The following is a 19842-nucleotide window of genomic DNA, read 5'->3' on the forward strand; positions in this document are numbered from 1 at the left end:
TCACCAGCGAACCCCTTTGCCCTCAATCAAGCTCAGACGAACCTGCTACTCCTTCCGTGTGACCCTTTCTAGGTGATATCACACAAAAAAGTTTTGCTAGCGAACTCTTTGCTATCATTTATTCACACACTCACACAGAAAAACCCTAAATAGTGCTTCTGGTTCTACCTAACCATGCACTAATTTCCTCTAGGTAAGTGACCTCACTGCAGTGTGGCTTCCATTTACCACCTGCTATTCTGCCCCCGGGGATTCCAGACAAAACATATAACAGGTACGAACAATTTTTGGTTAATACAATAAATTCAAATTAGCATCAATATAATCAATGTGAAAACAGATTTGATCGATCAATAATCAATAATCAATACATAACTATTACTACCTATCCTAACTAAACCCTAACCATCATGCTCCTACCAAAAGAATATACTGACAGAGCGCGCAGGTCACCCGTCTATAATTTACCATACTCACCTGGGCCCATAATCAATAACCTATAACTTAACCAGGTAACCTTCGCTCTACTACCAGACTATTTTATTTACTAGGTCCTATACCATTGACTTACCAATCCTTGTTGCTGGTACCCGTAAACTATTGGGTCAGGGAGTTAGCATAATAGGAAAAAAATTGCATTTGCACTCATATAATACCCACAGACTCTGGAAGTTTAAACTCTTTATCTAAATGTGTTAAATGATCATGATCCAAAAATTAAACACCAAATGAGTCTCAATAATGAAAATCAGAATTAACTCCTTCCATGCTCGTGACGGAACCGCTTCGTCACGAGCATCGGTTGAGCTGTGCTCATGACGGTGCGGTTCCGCCATGGCTCGCTCGGCGCGCCTGCACGGCGCGAATTCTGCGCCTGCACTGGACGTTCCATTGAGCGGGCGGGGCCATGACGGAACTGCTCCGTCATGGTCATGTGAGCGCCGCTCGGCCCCCCCGTCCCCCCTAGCGCTGCAGCGGAATTGCCGCCGCAGCGAAGGGGTTAATGTATAACTATGCAAAAGATATATTATACTAAACATTTAGCAATAAGTGAAGGTAAGAAAAGGAAACATGCTATGTAATCACAACGATTTGAGCATTTATCAAAGGGAAGGTAAGAAAAGGAAAATATATATATATATATATATATATATATATATATATATATATATATATATATATATATATATATATATATATATATATATAAAATCAAAGCTTCACGTTAGGGAGGGTAAAGAGTAGGAACAGAAATACAATGACAAACCCACACAGATTTATATTTACCTAGAATGGCGTGAAGACCAATCCTGGCCACGGGTCAGTTAAGGACAGAAATCCCCAAAAATTGCAGTTGCCAGTAGGCCAGCAGGTGCAGATCAGAATCAGGACAGGGAAAACCAGATTTGGATCAGGACAGGACCACCAAAGGTTAAGACCGGCACCCGCAATTCAGTTCCAATGCCTGCGCTACTCCCTCTCTGCAGCTAACAGCCAGAACCCTGATTGGGTTATCGAATTCACCGACAAAGTGCTTCTCCAGCACCTCAGCTTCCCTGATCCCGATTGGGTCAGCGAATCTTCTGACAGAGTGCTTTGCAGCAGCTCTGCTCTTGATCACCTATTGAGTGCGTTGGGTCAGTGACAGGTCAGCTATTCGGACAAGTCGGACAAATGAACTAGCTAAGCCTACCCTAGTTATACTATTTTCAGGGCAGTGTACCACCCCTCAATGTTACAAGTGTATTGATCCCCAATTTTGATTGGACAAGGAATGAGGAGAGGTCATCACACCATAGCAAAAGAAACTTTCTGCATCTCATATTTAAATTAACGTTCCCGCCCATCATTTTATTTTTCTCATGACATCTTTATTCCACCCGACAATGAATGTTCTATTAGTAAATACATTGTAATAACTTTGTATATTATAGCTTCCTCTGACAGAGGTAAAGGGTTAGCTTCTCACGATTTTCACAGTTCCTTCAGATGTTGGTAGTGGTTCAATGCCATAGCTTGTAGACGTGGGTGAATTTCAGCACTTGTGCAGTGTGGGTTTTCAAGATGGAGTTACAGCACATCCCAGGCCCAAAATACGATACATGCAGGAATAGAAAAGAAACAATTTTAGAACAGAGAAATAAATGAATGCACTGTATACCACTTGTCTCTACTTTATTCCCATTATTTTATTTGGACTATTGCATTAGAAATTTGGCAGAATGACCATTTTAGCAAAAGCAGCAGTGCAAGCTTCATGCATGCGGTTATACAAAGAAGCCATTTTAATTCTAGTGCGCAGAAGCGAAAGTTTCCCTCCAAGCGAAAGATTCATCATGTCACATGAGTATCACAGACGCATGCGCAGTAGAAAATCCCACGTAGCAGCAGCCTTTTTAGTGCAAGCAGATTATCGTTAGTAGAAACACATATGCAAGCTTCTTCTGGATACCCAAATCTTTATGTGAAATGCGATGTTAATAAAACAAACATGTTGATTAATACATTTTAACGTTATGTCGAGAGGGCTGATAACAAGCAAGTCAAATTACATGCGAATCCTTGCTCCATCAATATCTATTGATTGTTGTTATGATTTGCATTTTGCATTTTACATTTTGATTATTTGTTTTTCTTTATTTGCTGTATTATTGGTTTGTATAGTGTTTTTCATTTTCATATATAAAATGGGGGATGTGTAGTATGTAAGTAATATTCATATTTGATGACACTATATCTTTAAAGAATGTTTTATGTGTTAAGTTCTTATTCTCATTTGATGTGTTCTGGAATGGTTACGTTCCGTGGAATATTGCCTCAGACCTCGACATGTGTAGTCGTGGGTTTTCTCTCTCCTTCTCAAATAAAACCCCTAACTTTAATTTACAATATGCTAATTGGATCTCTAGTTCATTTTCTTACATTTAACTAAGAGATCCATTACTACATTGTGCTTCTCCAGGCGCTCTTAAAATATACTGCCCACCAGTATGGATGACATGTGATTCCTACACCTTGTAATCTTCATTGGCTTATGTGACATTTCCTGTAGACTGATTTACATTTTTGCCTGATCGTTTGTCTCTGTATAATGTGTGTGTGATGTAAAGTACTGTGACACCCTACACTAACATGAGTAGAGATATACAACAAATGAAATGCATAAGAGAGAGTGGCTACGGAGAGATGAGGGGCACTGGAAGAGGGTTTTAGTGAGGAAGTCTGAGGAGGAGGTCAATAGGGTGCTACGGAGAGATGAGGGGCGCTGGTGGACAGTGGCAGTGAGGGAATCTGAGGAAGAGATCAATAGGGGGGCTACGGAGAGATGAGGGGCGCTGGAGGAGGGTGGCAGTGAAGGGATCCAAGGAGGAGGTCATGAGGGAGAGCCCGAGAAGTGTCACTTGCCTGATACACTAACATCAGAAACATTCTCTTTCCATCAAGGGGACTTTACATAAAAAAGAAAACTTTTTGAGAGTGAGAACATTTAGAAAGAGATTTGAAAGGAAAATAATGAGCTTTACTGGCCCTTCCGTGTAAGACTTAGGAGAGATAAAGGAGGGCCCTGAAGCAGGCCTGGCTAGACATATAAGTGACAAATCTGGCCCGCCGTGGCCCACCCGAATGCACACTTGGCCCACCCTAATAAAAATTCCTGGAGCTGGGCCTGGATAAAATTAAGATGTGTGCTTATGTGTTCCTTTGAATTTAATGTGATGTTCTCTGGTGATGTATTAGTCTATACTGCTGTTCCTCATGTACAAAACGTGGCCATGGACCCATACCTGCTGACTGCAGACCTCACTTACTCTTAATGGTTTCTCTTTCCAAGGCCCCCGGATGGAGCAACTGTGAAAGAAAAAAATACATGTCCCTAAAGTAAAAACTGTCAATCAAGAGCTGTATTGATCTATTGATTTTCGGACATTATAAACATCTTGTTTTACAGAATCCACAGTCCTAATTAAGGCATCTGTGAGGTGTTAAATAATCTGTAACCCGTTCAATAGTATAGTAGTTTAGCAGACAGGTATCCCTTATTGGCAAAGACTCTGGGGAGCAGGAGTGTCTGTGCTTGCAGAAACCTTCCTTTAAAATGGACCTTTGTGACCAGACAATGAAAAAAACAGGTTTGCCTATGTACAGAAAAATTATTAAAGACCACTACCTCCAATGATAAATTGCCTTGTTGCTGATAATGCAAATACATTGGTGGAACCTGCTGAGGACCACAATCTGATTCTATATTTTGTGTCTATGACGCTCAGACTCTTGCATTGTTGTCTGTTGTCTATGTCTATGTGCGTATCTGGGAGACTGGAGTGTCTGCCAGCAGGGACCGTGCTCAGAAGTGGAGGAAGCGCCGAGGGCTGAGAGCTGCGCAGCGGTGAGGCAGGCTGAAGAGTGACAGACTTCAACTGCTGTGCTCAGACCCCCTCATCTTGCTGCTGCCTCCTTATTCCTGCCCTCACCTTGATCGCCCGGGAGGGGCCGAGGCGACAGCATGAAGGGGGCCGTTGATTTCGAGGAGTGCTTGAAGGACTCTCCCCGTTTCAGAGCCGCTTTGAAGGAGGTTGAAGGTGATGTGACGGGACTGGAAGTGAAACTTGATAAGCTTGTTAAGCTATGTAGTGGCATGATTGATGCAGGCAAGGCCTTTTGTGCTGCCAACAAGCAATTTATGAATGGCATGCAGGACCTGGCACAGTATTCGAGCAAGGATGTGGTGATTGACTCTAGCTTGACCAAGTTTTCAGACTGCCTCCAAGAAATGATCAATTATCACACAATCCTGTTTGACAAAGCTCAGAGATCCATTCAAACACAGCTCCAGATATTTATTCAGGACGATCTTCCAAAATTCAAAGATGCAAAGAAGCAGTTTGATAAGGTCAGTAAAGAAAAAGAAAACGCTCCAGTTAAACATGCCCAAGTTCAAAGAACAAAACTGCACGAGGTGGAGGAGGCAACAAACATCTTAATCGCAAAAAGAAAGTGCTTCCAGCACATAGCTTTGGACAACGTCCTTCAAATCAATGTTCTTCAGTCAAGGCGGAGGTCTGAAATTTTAAAATCGATGTTGTCCTTCATGAAGGCACATCTCGGCTTCTTCCACCAGGGCTACGATCTCTTCAGTGAACTTGAACCGCACATGGAAGAGCTTGGTTCACAGCTGGATCGGCTTGATGTGCAAGCAGCAAAGCAGAAGAGGGACATGGAACAAAAACACTACACTATTCAGCAGGAGGATTTCACCAACGATGATCTCGGACTTCAATACAATGTTGATACTGCTAATGGCATTGTGGTGGAAGGATATCTCTTTAAAAGGGCCTCTAATGCCTTTAAAGCTTGGAACAGGCGCTGGTTCTCAATACAAAACAACCAACTGGTATATCAGAAAAAAATGAAGGATAACCCCACAGTTGTTTTTGAAGATTTACGGCTCTGCACAGTTAAACACTTTGAAGACATAGAAAGACATTTCTGCTTTGAAGTAGTCACACCAACAAAGAGCCACATGCTACAGGCTGACTCAGAAAAGCTGCGACAGGCATGGATTAAAGCTGTCCAAACCGGCATTGCTGCAGCATATAGAGAAAAGAGTGATGAGACGGAGAAGCTGGATAAGAAATCTCCACCTTCCACAGGAAGTCTGGACTCTGGCAGCAATGTGCAAGAAAAATCAGTTAAAGGTGAAAGTGCCTTACAGCGGATCCAGTGTATCGCTGGAAACTCGGTCTGCTGCGATTTTGGTTTGGCAGGTCCGCAATGGGCCAGCATCAACCTTGGAATCATCCTGTGTATTGAGTGTTCTGAGATACACAGGAGCCTTGGTGTGCACATTTCAAAAGTAAGGTCATTAACGTTAGATACATGGGAGCCTGAAGTACTAAAGCTGATGTGTGAACTGGGAAATCAAGTTATTAATCGAATATATGAAGCTAAATTGAAAACCCTTGGAGTAAAGAAGCCAGACAATGAAAGTCCAAGAGTAGAAAAGGAGGCATATATCAGAGCAAAGTACATGGAAAACAGGTTTGTGAACCAGGACTGCGTTGCTTCACACCCTCCTGATGGACAGGAAAGGCCTTATTCCCAGTGCAAGAACGAAGACCTCAGCAGTTCTGAGAAGTCCCTGGCATCACAGGATCACTTCTCAACATCTGCCAGAAGTTCAGTGAAAAGCAATGCCAGTGTATTGCACTTCAGTTCAGAAGGCATTCGAGAACGTCTTGCCTCTTTTGTATCCTCAAAACGTTTGCATCAACCAGTCCTAGAAGTCGAGAAGCGAGATTCTTCAGTATTTCAGGATTCGAAAAAGTTTCATCCAGGGCTGTACCTTTATCGAGCTGCGCATGAGAGAAGCCTTCCTGATATGGCAGAAGCATTGGCACATGGCGCAGATGTTAACTGGGTGAATGCAGAGGACAACAACGCAACACCCCTCATTCAGGCTGTGAATGGGGGCTCTTGGGTCACTTGTGAGTTCCTGCTGCAGAATGGTGCCAATGTTAATCACATGGACCTGCATGGCAGAGGACCCCTGCATCATGCAACTGTTTTAGGGCACACCGGGCAAGTCTGCTTATTTCTGAAGCGTGGGGCAAATCAGCACACCAAAGATGAAGAAGGAAAATGCCCCTTGACTATTGCACTTGAAGCTGCAAATGCTGATATTGTAACCCTGTAGCGAGTGGCATGAATGAATGAGGAGATGCGGGAATCTGAAGGACTGTATGGACAGCCAGGTGACGAGACCTACCAGGACGTAATCCGTGATTTTTCACACATGGCAGCCAATAATCCTGAGAAATTAAACCGTTTCCAGATGTCCGATACACCAAAGTTTTCAAAGATGTAGAGGAGAAAAGTGCACCCTTGTCCTCACCCACACCTGGTGCTTCCTGAGTAAAGTGCCTGGTCCCTGGCTCATTGCCTGACTTGGGAACATTAGTTTAAGAACCGAACAGTCTGGAACCTCCAACAGCATTTGATTGACACCATGAATATAGGGTCCTTTATATACAGAAAGACACCACAGGGCACCAGAAATATGGATACCTCAGCAGCCAGTCTAGCAAAGTGCTCCTTGGTTTAAATATATCAAGTTACCACATGTTCCTACTGTCCATGTATTTCACCTTGTGGTACCTCAGCGTAAGGATACACAGATTTGAAGTCTTCTCATTGTAAATCCTAAGTGAAGCAGATGCCATGCTATGTAGTATATGTCAATTCTGGCGTCTGTTTTCCATGTAAAACACACACCAGTGCATGTTCTAAAATTGTTTATACTGTTATTCTAGACGGCAGCTTTTGAATATCTAATTGTAGTTTTCATGTCCTAGTCAACAATGACTAGCTTGCCATTTCATTTTCTTAGCTTCAATAATAGAGGTACCAGTTTTAAAAGATACATTTGGCACATGGTTAAATGGGCACCATGTAGCATTCTCGTTTATGAATTTATTTACCCATTTTTTAAATTCTTTAATATTGTGAACGGTATGCAAAGTACGAGGTTTTCAGAATCCTTGCTAGCACCTTACTTGGATATAATGAATGTAATTCTTGGAACCAAATCAAGAAATTGCCAGGTGCATGTATATCCAAATAGTGAAAATTCAATTGAGTCACTTATCAGGTGCACATACATTCTAGTTCATCTGTACAGTCCTCACACAGTGGGATTATTGTAACGTACTCGATTTTTCCAAAAACATTGCACTCCATGCACCTTCTCTTGAAGCATCTCTAGTAGCAACAGCCTTTCTTCGTACCAATGTAATTTTGTTCGCCATTAATGCAAGTCAAGTATTACACAAAAAAATGTAAATAAATTAGAACAGATTTTTACCATTTTTAAAAAGGTATAGCAATGTTCTTCCAACTCGAAGGGAAATGTTATGCAAACAAATGTATGTAAATAGTTTACTTCTTGAAGAGACCGAAATAAATAAAAACTTTTTGTTTTGAAAAATGAATTTCCAAAAATAATATTAATTTATTAAGTTCAAACTGGTAATTATGAGCCTTTAAGTGGTATACGATTTGCAAAGAGTGGCTAGTTTCCTGTTGATTTCTACACTTTTAAAGGACTTAGGCATAGTTAATTCACTGCATGAATTTGGGGGTGGTCAATATGCCCCTCATTTACAAGAAAATGATGCAGCGTCGCGCCGCAAGCCATTTTGCTGCGCAGAGCTGCATAATTTTCAAAGCATATGGATGCATTGTGTTGACGACAATGCAATGCATGCGTGTGCTTTCCCCTACGCTGGCACACAATTGGCTGCCATGTGCCAGCGCAGGCACCCTTGTGTCATTTTTCAGGGATGCCTGCATTGTGGGGATGATTGTTTTTGTGCAGGAAGCCCAAAAACAATCAGTGATGACATGTCCTCTTTCTATGCATGCTGTAGAATACAGCATGCATAGAAAGAGAAAAGAACGAGGAGAAATAAAAGTATTTCTCCTCTTGCACCACTCCTACCCCTTCCCTAGTGAGGCATAGGATTCTGATGCATTCCCAGCTTTTCAAAACATTGTAAATCTAGGAATATGTCAAGTTGCATGGATGTTGCGTTGGAACATCCACAACAACACCCATGGAATGCCCCTTTCATCCAGAGTAATGTGTGATAGGAACTCATATTTACAAGGTCATGAAAAATCACAGTGGGTAACTTTACGTGGCTTGTATATATGGGCAGGCACACTGTGCCGCCGGTGTGTTAAAAAAGTGACGCACCAGTGGCGCAATGGCCTTGTAAAGGAGGCCCTATGTCTGCAGTGTCTTGTGGATTCTACATTGAAATCTTAATCATGTGTCTTCCCTTTTAGGAAAGAAAGCTTTGCAAGTAAAGAATATTCGTCACAGTTTTATTTAACCCCTCCCATGCTTGTGACGGAACCGCTCCGTCACGAGCCACGGGTGAGCTGTGCTTGTGACGGAACGGTTCCGTCACGGCCCGCTCGCCGCGCCTGCGCGGCGCTGATTTTGTGCCTGCGCTGACGCTTTAATGGGCGGGCGGGTTCGTGACGGAACCGTTCCGTCACAAGCACAGCTCACCCGCGAGCCGTGACGGAGCGGTTCCGTCACAGTATGGAGCCGCTGCTCTGCAGCTTCACCCCCTTAGCGCTGCGGCGGAATAGCCGCTGCAGCGAAGGGGTTAAAAAAATTGTACCTGAAGAACCTATGATCAAGCCAAATGTGGTATTCAGAATGCATCCACTCACACAAAAAACCCTACTGCCGCAAACACCTTTGTGCACATGTACATGTAGGATTACGCGCCGTGTACACGGTGGCCAAGCTAAGTGGGCATCACAGAGCTGAATGCAGGAAGGATACAAGGATTTTTTAGCACTCACTCCAGGAAACATAGGGCCTCATTTATAAGCCCATTGTGGTGCCAGTGCACCACTATTTTAGAAGCACGAGTGGTGCAGAGTGCCTGCCCATATTTACAAGGCTGTATAAAGTCACCCTGCATGACTTTTCATGACCTTGTAAATATGGGACCATTTTACTCATTACTGAAAAGGGCGTTTCATGGGTGCTGCTGCGGGTGTTCCCAAGCAACATCATGGAACCTGACACATTCACAGATTGACAAAATGTTGTAAACCTGGGAATGCGTCAGAATCCTATGACTCCCCAGGGGTGGAGCATAAGTGGCACAAAGAGGAGAAATACTTTTGTTTCTCCTCGTTTGTTGCTCTTTCTATGTGTGTTGCATTCTGCAGCAAACATAGAGGACCAACTCGCCTTTAATGATTTTTTATATGCAGGGAGGTGTCCCTTCTTGCACATAAACAATCATCCCTACAACGCAGGCACCCTTCCACCATGGTGTCAGGGTGTCTAAGTTGGTGTATGGCTGCTGTCAGTGCACTAGCGCCAGAGAGAGGGACAGGAATGTGCAGCATCTTGTAGATACAATGCATTTCTGCCCTTTTATTTTGACTCATAGCAGCACTGCAGGAATACTTGCTATGCTGCTGTGCATCAACATTTGTAAATGAGGCCCTAAGGAAAGTTTTTGAGCTAATGCCCTCCACTTATACCGTAAAATTGCATTCTTCCTTCTATCAGTAATTTGGCTCCGCCACCCAGAAGCTCCATTCTTATAGTGCCATTTTATGAAAGCACTGGCCCTGTCAACATAAAGAAAATGCAGGAACTGGTCAGAGGGAGAAAGTACAATCTTCCTGAGGCAGGGAACAATAAGAATGCTGAACTGTGAACATAAAAAATCATTATTCACATTACCAGTGGGTTTCTATAATACTCTGAAGTTCTTCCTAAATGTAGCAATATTAGAACTGATAAAAAGCACAAACATCATTCAGTGGTGCAAGGGGTAACCATGGTCCCTATTCTACTTCTCGCACCCTTATGGTTATCTCTTCTCTCAGAGTAGTGCCAGCCTAATAACGTGGAAAAATGCATTGACTGACTTGATGTTTCCTTGCCACAGTGTTTGATGAATCAATGAAAGTAGTATGGACGCAAGGTCTGCCACTGCTGGTAGGATTTGAACCACTTTCGAGTTCTGAGAGTTCCAACTGTCTTTCTTAGCGTGCCTGTCTCCTAGAGTTTTTTCACCTCTCCTTAAATATTAGAAGGTTAAAACCCCTGCACTGCAGCCTCTGTGGTTTAAATCAAGAAAGACTACGGGGTTAAAGGGGTTAAACGGAGAAGAGAGGTATGACAAAGACTGAGGGGCATATTATCAAGGGGGTTTATCCCCGCTTTTTTGGCTTTAAAAGCCAAGAAAGCGGAGATAAAATTATCTCCCTATTACCTAGCTGTCGCTAACACCAGTTAGCGACAGCTAGTAGGAGATAGCGACCATCTTGGGCCCCACTTTGCATGTCAGTGATATTTATCACTAATGACATGCAAAGTGGGCGTGCCAAGATGTTAGCGATTGGAAACAGTCGCTAACATCGCAATCTCCTATTACCAACTTTTGGAGATATTCGCGCTAAGCGCGAATATCTCCAAATTCTAATACCTGCCCTGAGCAGTTCTTAGCCATGTTATCTAATGGGAGGTGGATAACATGGCTAAGAGCTTTAGCTCGGTAATGCATGAATATCGCTGACTTTTCAGCGATATTCATGCATTGCGGCCGATTTTTATCGCATTTGCGATAAACCTTGGTAATACCAAGGTTTATCTGCGATACAAATCGCCGCAGCTCTGCGGTAAATTTTTGTCTCTAACCAAGCAATAGCGATAATTATCGCTATTGCTTGGTAATATGCCCCCTGAGTGTCCTTGAAAGTGTGAATTGATGCACCAATGAGGGGGAGAAGGTATGTATGTCTTGTGATATTGGCGGGAATGCATGCATATGTGATAGTGAGGGGTATTTGTGTGTAAGGCACATATATTTGTGTGAGTGGCAGTGCTTGAAATAGGCTGAGCGTGTGTCACTGATTGGAGAGGAGTGTGAATGCACCTTTATGGAGGGGGTGTGTGCATATGTCAGTATTTATTTGTTCGCGTTTGTGTGTTGAGAACACACGATAGAGAGGGGTGTGCTCATTTGGCAGTACCCATGGAGTTATCATGTGTTGAAAAGCAAGGGGACATTAAGAAGCTGAAGAACATGCACTTGACTGCAAGAGTAGTTTGTGAAGAAGTGTCTGTGAAAGAGTATATACGGTGTGAGTGTATGTGTCAATGAGGGTGAGATGTATGCATGTGACAGGGTGGAGTCAGATATGTGTGTAGGACATTAAGGTGCACGTGTGTAGTAACAAGCAGGGTGGTGGTGTGTTCACAGAGCAATGAGGGAAAGAGGGGTGTGTGGTTTGAGGGAGAGCTGTGTGACTAAGGACCAAGAGAACACAAAGGTGAATGAACTGGAAAGTTGAAATACAAAGGTACAGGGATGTAGGCCATGAGAGCACAATGATGGAAGGGCCCAACCCGCTGTTGATTTAACCATGCTGCACAGTATTTCCTATACAATATCCCCAAGGTACCTCCTCAGTGCACATACCGAGAAATAATGCACAAAAACATTTTTTGCAAAAGATCTTTTACGTTGTAATACCACTTATAAACAGTTTCACATGTACAATATTTACAAGGTACCATAAAGTAATGGGCCCACAGCGCAAAACTTGGATGAAAAAACCATTTGCACTATTTTTTTACATTTTTGGCATTAACTTTAGAATGAGATTGAATGTGTCTAGTCAAAGCCCAAATCATTTTAGCAGTTCCTGTTTTTAAAGATGTTCTTTTTCTGAAGCCAAAACAGATTATTTCTCCATTATAACCTATGGTCACTGAAGGGAGCTTAAATTGACTATCAGCGATTAAAATTTCAACTCAACAAAATGCTACTGGTACCTCTGGGATGCCAATCCAACAGATTTGTCTGTTTATCTGCTAGTTAAATTGGGCACCTTGTACCAGGCCACACGACCCTTATGATGTATAAGTCCAAAGATAACCTTTAGAAAGTTAACCTAGTTGTAGCTGTGGAGAGCAGCCTTCAGGCTTAATCTTGAAGGGATATAAAGCAGCTTGTTTTATCAAAATATCACCTCCTGAATGACTAAATGAAAGGAGAACCAGACAGTAGTTATATAAAACTATGTATTTATTAATATAACTATCTCTATTAATTTCTACACAAGATTAGAACATAAAGCACACAATACTGTATCAGTGGAGTGGGTAGACCTTGAGGGGTGGGGAAAAACATGGCGGCAGCTAGCTAGCTGGCCGCGATGCTCTGGACTGAGCTCCCGGTAGGATTGTTCCCCGCCGTGCAAATGAGCAAGTAGATAAAGAACCGACCCTCTAAATATAGCGGCCTTCTGGGGGCACTTGTTTTGTGTAGAACTTGCCTGAGATTTTCAATTTCTTCCGGTAGCAATTGGATTAACGGCAGGGAGATGAGGTATTCTACCCTCAGCGATGTACATTCTCGCGAAGTCCTCTTTCTCCTTCCATGGATTTCGAACGAGGGCGGAGGACGCCGACTGGAGCTTGAAGGTATCGGGGATCCCAAACGGGGCTCTGCGGTCTCTGTGGGCTGTTTCCTGATGACTGTGTAGTCCAGAGCTCTTTGATCAGCTGTGAGAGTTTCTGCACTGTTGCAAAGTTTCCCAACCCGCGCTTGGAGCTGCTGCCCGCCACCCTGCCGCAGGAGTGTGGGGTCTATTCTGAGCCTGGATTGAGGGTTTGCTCAGCCGCGCTGGAGCTGAGGAGAGGCAGAAAGCTGAGAATCTTGGTCCCCCCTTTTCAGGGCTCAGTAAATGCGGAGAACTTTTAGTACACAAAAAAGTCCCCTGCTGTAAGGAAGAAGTACAAGGTCAGTTACAGCGTTCTGGGTTGACTGCTACAGTGGAGGGGTCTGCGGTTTCTGAAATTGGTAAGGGGGACTTAGCATGCCTTACGTTTGTGGGGGGTGTGATTCAAACTGAAATTAATCATATTCCTTCTGATTGCACTCCTTCTACTGAGGTTATCTCTCGGAGCTCCCTTACTATAAATACTCCCAATACCGTTAATTCCCCTAATACGTCCAGAGGGGGTGCCAAAGGCGGCCAAGGGCGAAAAAAGTAAGCAGGAATTAACAAAGCGGGTGTCTCTGGGGGGGCCGGGGGGTCAGAGAAGGTGTCAAGTCTGTTCCTAATACACCAGTTAAGACAAAATCTTCATCTTACTTGAGCACAGAAGTCAAGTCTAAACATACTAGCTCGAGGGGCAAATCTAAGGCTAAAGATCCCAAAACTGTGCTCTCCATAGGGTCAAGGATTACCTCCTCACTTCGTTCCTACTTCAAGGTCGTACCTCAGATACTGCATCTTTAGGACGAAACTGATATGGTGTCCGTTTCAGATGCTCATTCCTCCCTTCTTAGTCAACCTTTGGAGCCAGTAGCTACACCATCGCTGGAGGAGAGTGATGCAGCTGAGAAGAAGTCCCTTCTTTGTCAAAGTCCTGAACACTTAGTACCTACCGGGCCCCCTGGAGACTCTCATGGCTTCCAGGGTATTGGGAGAGAACCACAGCCCTCGTAACCTTCATCTCAATCTTCATCCATGACAACGCAGAGCTTACCCCTGACCCTAACTACAAAGTTGGCTGAAGAGGCCGATGAGATAAACTTTCTTGAATCAGGAGGGGCATCTGGAGGGGCAGACATAGAAATCTTTTTTGCTCCTGCTTTAGTCGATTCAGAATCACTACTGACTTCTCCTGCTTCCCCGATGACGGCTGCATCTTTTTGGGGAATGTTCACTGCCCTTACCTTGGAGATAAGGAAATGTTTCGCTGAATCTTCTGCTAATCAAGTAGAGTTTAGAAACTACTGTGAAACATTGGATAATAAAATTGATGGGCTCACTATGGGAACTGGTGTGCTTGAAGAGACAGTAGGATCACATTCAATCTATTTGGATCAAGCAAAAGTTGACATACAGAAACTCACAAAAGAAGACTTGGCTCTTAGCGAGAGGATGGAAACTCTTGAAAATAATGCAAGACGGGGGAACATCCGTATCCTTAATGTACCTGAAGGATCGGAGGGGACAGATATCAAGCAATACATTGTTGCTCTACTTAAAGAATCCCTATGTTTAGAACATTCTTTTGAGGAACTGTCGGCTGACATTGAAAGAATTCATAGGGATCCCTTTAGACAAAACCCCCAGAGATCCAAACCTCGCAAACTTTTAGTCAATTTTCATACTTATGTTTTGAAAGAGCTGATTCTTAATATGGCTTTCAAACAGAAGACTTTGGCTGGGAAGGGGTTCACTTTTCTTATAAGATCAGACCTTTCTAGAGTTACACTCGAAAAACAATGGGAATTTGGGAGGCGCCTTGATGCCTTTAGGAGGTTAGGTGCAACAGCTCAGCTCATGTTCCCGGCAGCTCTTAAAGTTATGCATAATAACAAGATGTTTAACATCAGGTCTGTACAAGCAGCCGATGAACTATTAATGGAGTTGGGCAAGGGGGTACTTGAGGTATACATTTATGTTTCTACAATCTACCTTACTTCCTTAAGGATACCTTCCCCCTATCATTCATCTTCTAAATTTTGATGCAGGTTCCTCACTTGTCTATTTGGCAAATATCCGATGTTAGATATGCTCACAGCTTCATTTGTTCTCTTTTATTTGCCCTTCTTGCTCTTTATATCTTCTTTTGAATATATAGCGGGAGATTTTTCTTGCCGGGAGTTCATGGAGGGGCACTATCTACTGGACACTGTTCCGGTTAGATATTGTAAGGGTTTTTCACGGGAGTGGGGTAGATACTCTGGGAGGGTAGGTGGAGGGAGGTGGCAACAATATAAAAAAGTTCTCAATAACCTAAATAGTCATATAAGGAATGGTAACAGTCATATTTTGAGTAAAGAAGTTATGGACGATAACGTACAACTGCAGCTTTTGTTACAGTATTTTAGGTCTTCTTGAATGAGGGATGAGTAGCGTGAGGTTTATCTCCTGGAATGTCAACGGACTCCGCACCAAGCCCCGAGCTAATAGAATCTTGCATTATCTGAGGGTCTTGGATGTGCAGGTCGTGGTGTTGCAGGAGACCCATTTGATTCACAGTGAAATGCTCGCCCTCATCAAGAAGAATCGGTGGATTGACTTTGCGGTTTCTACCACTCAAACATCGCATACCAGGGGTGCATCGATTATCTTTAAAAAAGGTGCTAAAGCTAGGTTGGTCTCACAAGCTGTGGATCCTTCTGGTAGATGGGCCAGTGCGTCAATCATTATAGCAGGGTTTCAAGTTACAGTTGTGGGCTATTACGGCCCAAACCAGGATGACCCTTCCTGTCTGGTATCCGTTTTCTCGCAGCTACTTTCCTTCTCAGGCCCCACAATACTGGCCGGCGATTTTAACATTGTGCTGGACCCTATCTTGGACAAATCTCCTAATAGTCGTTCCCTTGTTTTGTCGAAAACTAGATCCTTCCTACTGGATGCCATGAGGCAATATGGGTACGTGGATGTGTGGCGACAGCGGTCAGGGCAGCAACAAGGGGTCTCTTTTCGTAATTTCAAATACCATCATAAGTCAAGGATTGACTTTATTTTAATCAGTCAAAGACTGGTAGATTCCGTTAAATCCATAGACTACCTCCCGTCTCACCTTTCAGACCACTCTGCGGTTGAGATGGAACTGGGCCTCCGTATTAAGAAATCCCCTACTACGTGGTCCTTTGATCGCTCTCTCCTTTCCAATGTTGAGGATATCCTATATTTAAAGTCGGAGACACATACATTTTTTTATATCTAACAACGGCACTGACACAAATAGAACTATTTGGGACTCATTTTAAGCTACCTTGAGGGGGCTCCTTACAGGTAAAATTGCCTATCGTAGGAAGCAATACAAGGAGAAGATCTCTTCTATTGATGCAGAAATGGCTCGTATTCAACAGGACATTGACACTAATTGTACAGCTTCAGGGTCCACCTTAGATCCTCTTCAGGATCAATTGTTGATCTTAAAAGGTAGCCTGGCTTCAGTTCTAAATCTGAGAGTCCAACAAAGATGGGAGGCCAGCAAGTTAGCGCACTTCGAATATAGCGAGGGTGCTGGGAAATTACTAGCATGGAAGTCCAAAATAGATCAGGTCCGTAACATTATAGCCGCTATAAAAGTAGGAAATAACAACTTTACATCGGATGAGGAAATCAGGAGGGCTTTTAGGGAATTCTTCCAAAATATATATCAAGAAGATACGGTTATTACACCCGAGTCTATTGCAGGCTGGCTGAGTAATATTGCTCTACCCTCTTTTCCTTTGAGCAGTCTCAATATCTGGACAGCACTATTACAGAGGAAGAGGTGAGATCAGCCATCAGGAAGGGTAAGAGGGGGAAGGCGTCCGGACCGGATGGGCTGCCAGCTGAGTTATATAAAGTCTTGGAGTTAGAAATTGTTCCCTTCCTCACTATCCTTACCAATCAAATCCTTCTTGAAGGACTGCCACCTCCGGTATCGTGGGATAATGCCTCTATTACCCTCATTTTAAAATCTGGTAAACCTAAGGAGGCCTGTGGATCGTATAGGCCGGTCTCAATACTAAATGTGGATTACAAAATCTTCACCACAGTTCTATCAACTAGATTGGCCTCAATTGCCCCCTTGGTCCTTCATTCTGATCAGAAAGGTTTCCTGAAAGGGAGACAACTTTATGAACTCACTTATGACTTAATTGGCGCAATGAATATGGCAATAACCAACAATCTTCTGTTGGCCGCCCTCACGCTGGATGCAACCAAGGCCTTCGACAGAGTCAACTGGGTGTACCTGTCGGAGGCCTTGGCCAAATTCGGCGTGGGCGAGGGGTTCCGTAGGGCGATAAGCCTGCTGTATAATTATCCATCTGCGTGCCTCCTTGTTAATGGAGACCTGTCGAACCCCTTTTCCATCTCTAGGGGGACCCGGCAGGGATGCCCGCTTTCCCCCCTGCTTTTTGATTTTTACATTGAGCCCTTTGCGCAACATCAAAGGGAGGAGGCGACCATCAAGCCTTTTTCGTATCAAGGTTGGATGGGAAAGGTATCATTATATGCCAATGATGTGCTTATTTTGACATCAGAGGTTACCACTGCACTCCCGGCTATCTTGAGATTGGCTCATACATTCGGACAAGTGTCGGGATATGAGATCAATGCAGCCAAGACTGAAATGCTGATATGGAATGATGAGGATTCTGTAACAGAATTTCAAGCAGGCACGTCAATGCGATATTTAGGATTGACGATTGTGAAGGACATTAATAAACTTGTCCAAGTCAACTTATCAGCAGTCGTCAAAGAATGCCGTAAACTTCTTCAATCAGGGTCGCACCTGCCCCTCTCATTATTAGGTGGGGCTAACCTCATTAAAATGTCGATCCTCCCCAAAATTTCTTTTTTATTTAATACCATTCCTTTATATTTTGATCAAACTATATTTGCCAAGTTTCAGTCCAATATTTCCTCTTTCATCTGGAATAACCATCTTCCACGAATTGCATGGAAAAAACTAAGACGGCGAAGGGACAAAGGTGGCCTGGCAGTTCCAGACCTAAAGATCTATGCATGGGCCTTCCAACTATCCCGTTCCCGAATGTTGCTGAACGTGCCCACTGGGGTAGGCTTAATGTTTGCAGCTATGTTGGATGGGGAAAGAGTTAATCGTTCGGGCTTTCTTTTTAAATTTGGCAATCCTAAGTTTAAAAAAAAAATCAAACTGAAGACTCTACAAGGTCTTGCAAGAACATGGTCCGAAGTCATGAAATCAATAAAACAAAATTATCTCTGTGAATAAACGCCGCTGTGAGAGTTGCCTGAAAATCCCACTTGGCTTGAAGACAGTCTAGCTATTCCTATGAGAGAGGCTGGCCTGGAAGTTTGGGGAGACCTCTTTTATGAGGGAGATCTACTTTCCTGAGAGCATCTGCAGGTTAAGGTTGGCCCCAATCTCTCACTATTTAAATATTTACTGATTGTTAGCTGTACTCAAGCTTATAAAACCTCTTCCGCCAACAGGAGTAAGTCCAGACTTCGAGGACACAGTCCATTGGTATCTAATTTAGGAAACCTTGGCCCAGTTAAAAAAGAATTATCCAAGTGGTATAATTTCATACTGGATGAGTCGGATGGTGATTTCGTTTTGCCGGAGTCGCTATGGGGCTCTGTACTGATGGACCACAATCTACAAGATCTTTGGTTGGCTTCTTTTGAACTCCTTTGGAACATCGTCAAGCCCTCCTGGTTACGCAGGAATCACATCTTTACCCTGCATAGGGCATACTATTCCCCTCTTAGGCTGTCTAAATTTTCAGGAGGAGACTCAGTGTCTTGTGCTAAATGTGGGCTGGTTGCTGCATCAGATTCACATATGTTTTTTGAATGCCCTCATCTAGTCACATTCTGGGAGGAGGTTAGCAACTCCCTCAATGCGTCATTGGGAAGACCAGTCACTATAGATTTGTCCCTTGTGATATTTGGTGTCTTAGAGGGTGTACAGAGTCCAGCCAAAAGCCTAGTATTTTATGCAATGCTGCTTGCAAGAAGGGAGATCTACAGGAAATGGAAGGACTCTTCACCTCCTACTTTCAGAGAATGGCAAACTTCAGTCCTGCAGACCTCACGCACCGATCTGGCCAGATCTGGTAATCAGATCAAAAGGGCTTTTTGGCATTTATTATCATGGCTTCACTGATTTAACCGAAGTTGTTGTTTTTTTTTTTTCCCCCAGGTCTAAGGATTGATCTCCTATGGTGCCTCTAAAGTTTGCACCAGTGGAACAGCTGCTACCCGGTCCAAGCCCAGCCCCAATTGGCTGTCACTTACCCCAAGGTTTGACGTAGATAGGTAAATCGTGGATTTTGTGCTTCTTTGGAACGCAGTTGATAGCTGAGGGATGGATGGCCCCCATTATACTTGTCTCCCTTCCAGTTTTTCAGATAAACTGAGACAGCTAATCTCTGTTACTTCCTTTTGGCACTTTGTCTACATGCTGGTTATGAGGACAAAAAAGAAGAAAGAAAAAAGAGAAAAAAAATACTGTATCAATAGAACATTCGTAAGTAGCAAAATACACAACAGGTTCCGGGAAGACCGAACCATAGACTAAAAAAATGGTATAACAATTACGACTTCATTATACACTGTGCCTAGAGCACGTAGAATCCCTGGGACCCAAAAGAACTACCCAGAGGAGTGACACAGGGAACCCACAGAGGACGTGTTCAGTGAGGAAACACAACAGCGTGCTCCGAACAACTCTATGGGAAAGTTGCAGTTGGAAAGTTAGAGTTTAAGGACACTTCTATGCGGACT

The 19842-nt window shown here is 43.4% G+C and overlaps 1 pseudogene; it reads left to right on the forward strand.

Annotated features, from left to right (window-relative positions):
* The first annotated feature begins 4504 nt into the window (after window positions 1–4504).
* Window positions 4505–6694, forward strand: LOC147727558 (arf-GAP with coiled-coil, ANK repeat and PH domain-containing protein 2 pseudogene; annotated as a pseudogene).
* The last annotated feature ends 13148 nt before the right edge of the window (window positions 6695–19842 follow it).

This window comes from Lissotriton vulgaris, chromosome 3_1 (genome assembly GCF_964263255.1).
Source record: "Lissotriton vulgaris chromosome 3_1, aLisVul1.2, whole genome shotgun sequence".
In the NCBI taxonomy this organism is placed as follows: Eukaryota; Metazoa; Chordata; class Amphibia; order Caudata; family Salamandridae; genus Lissotriton; species Lissotriton vulgaris.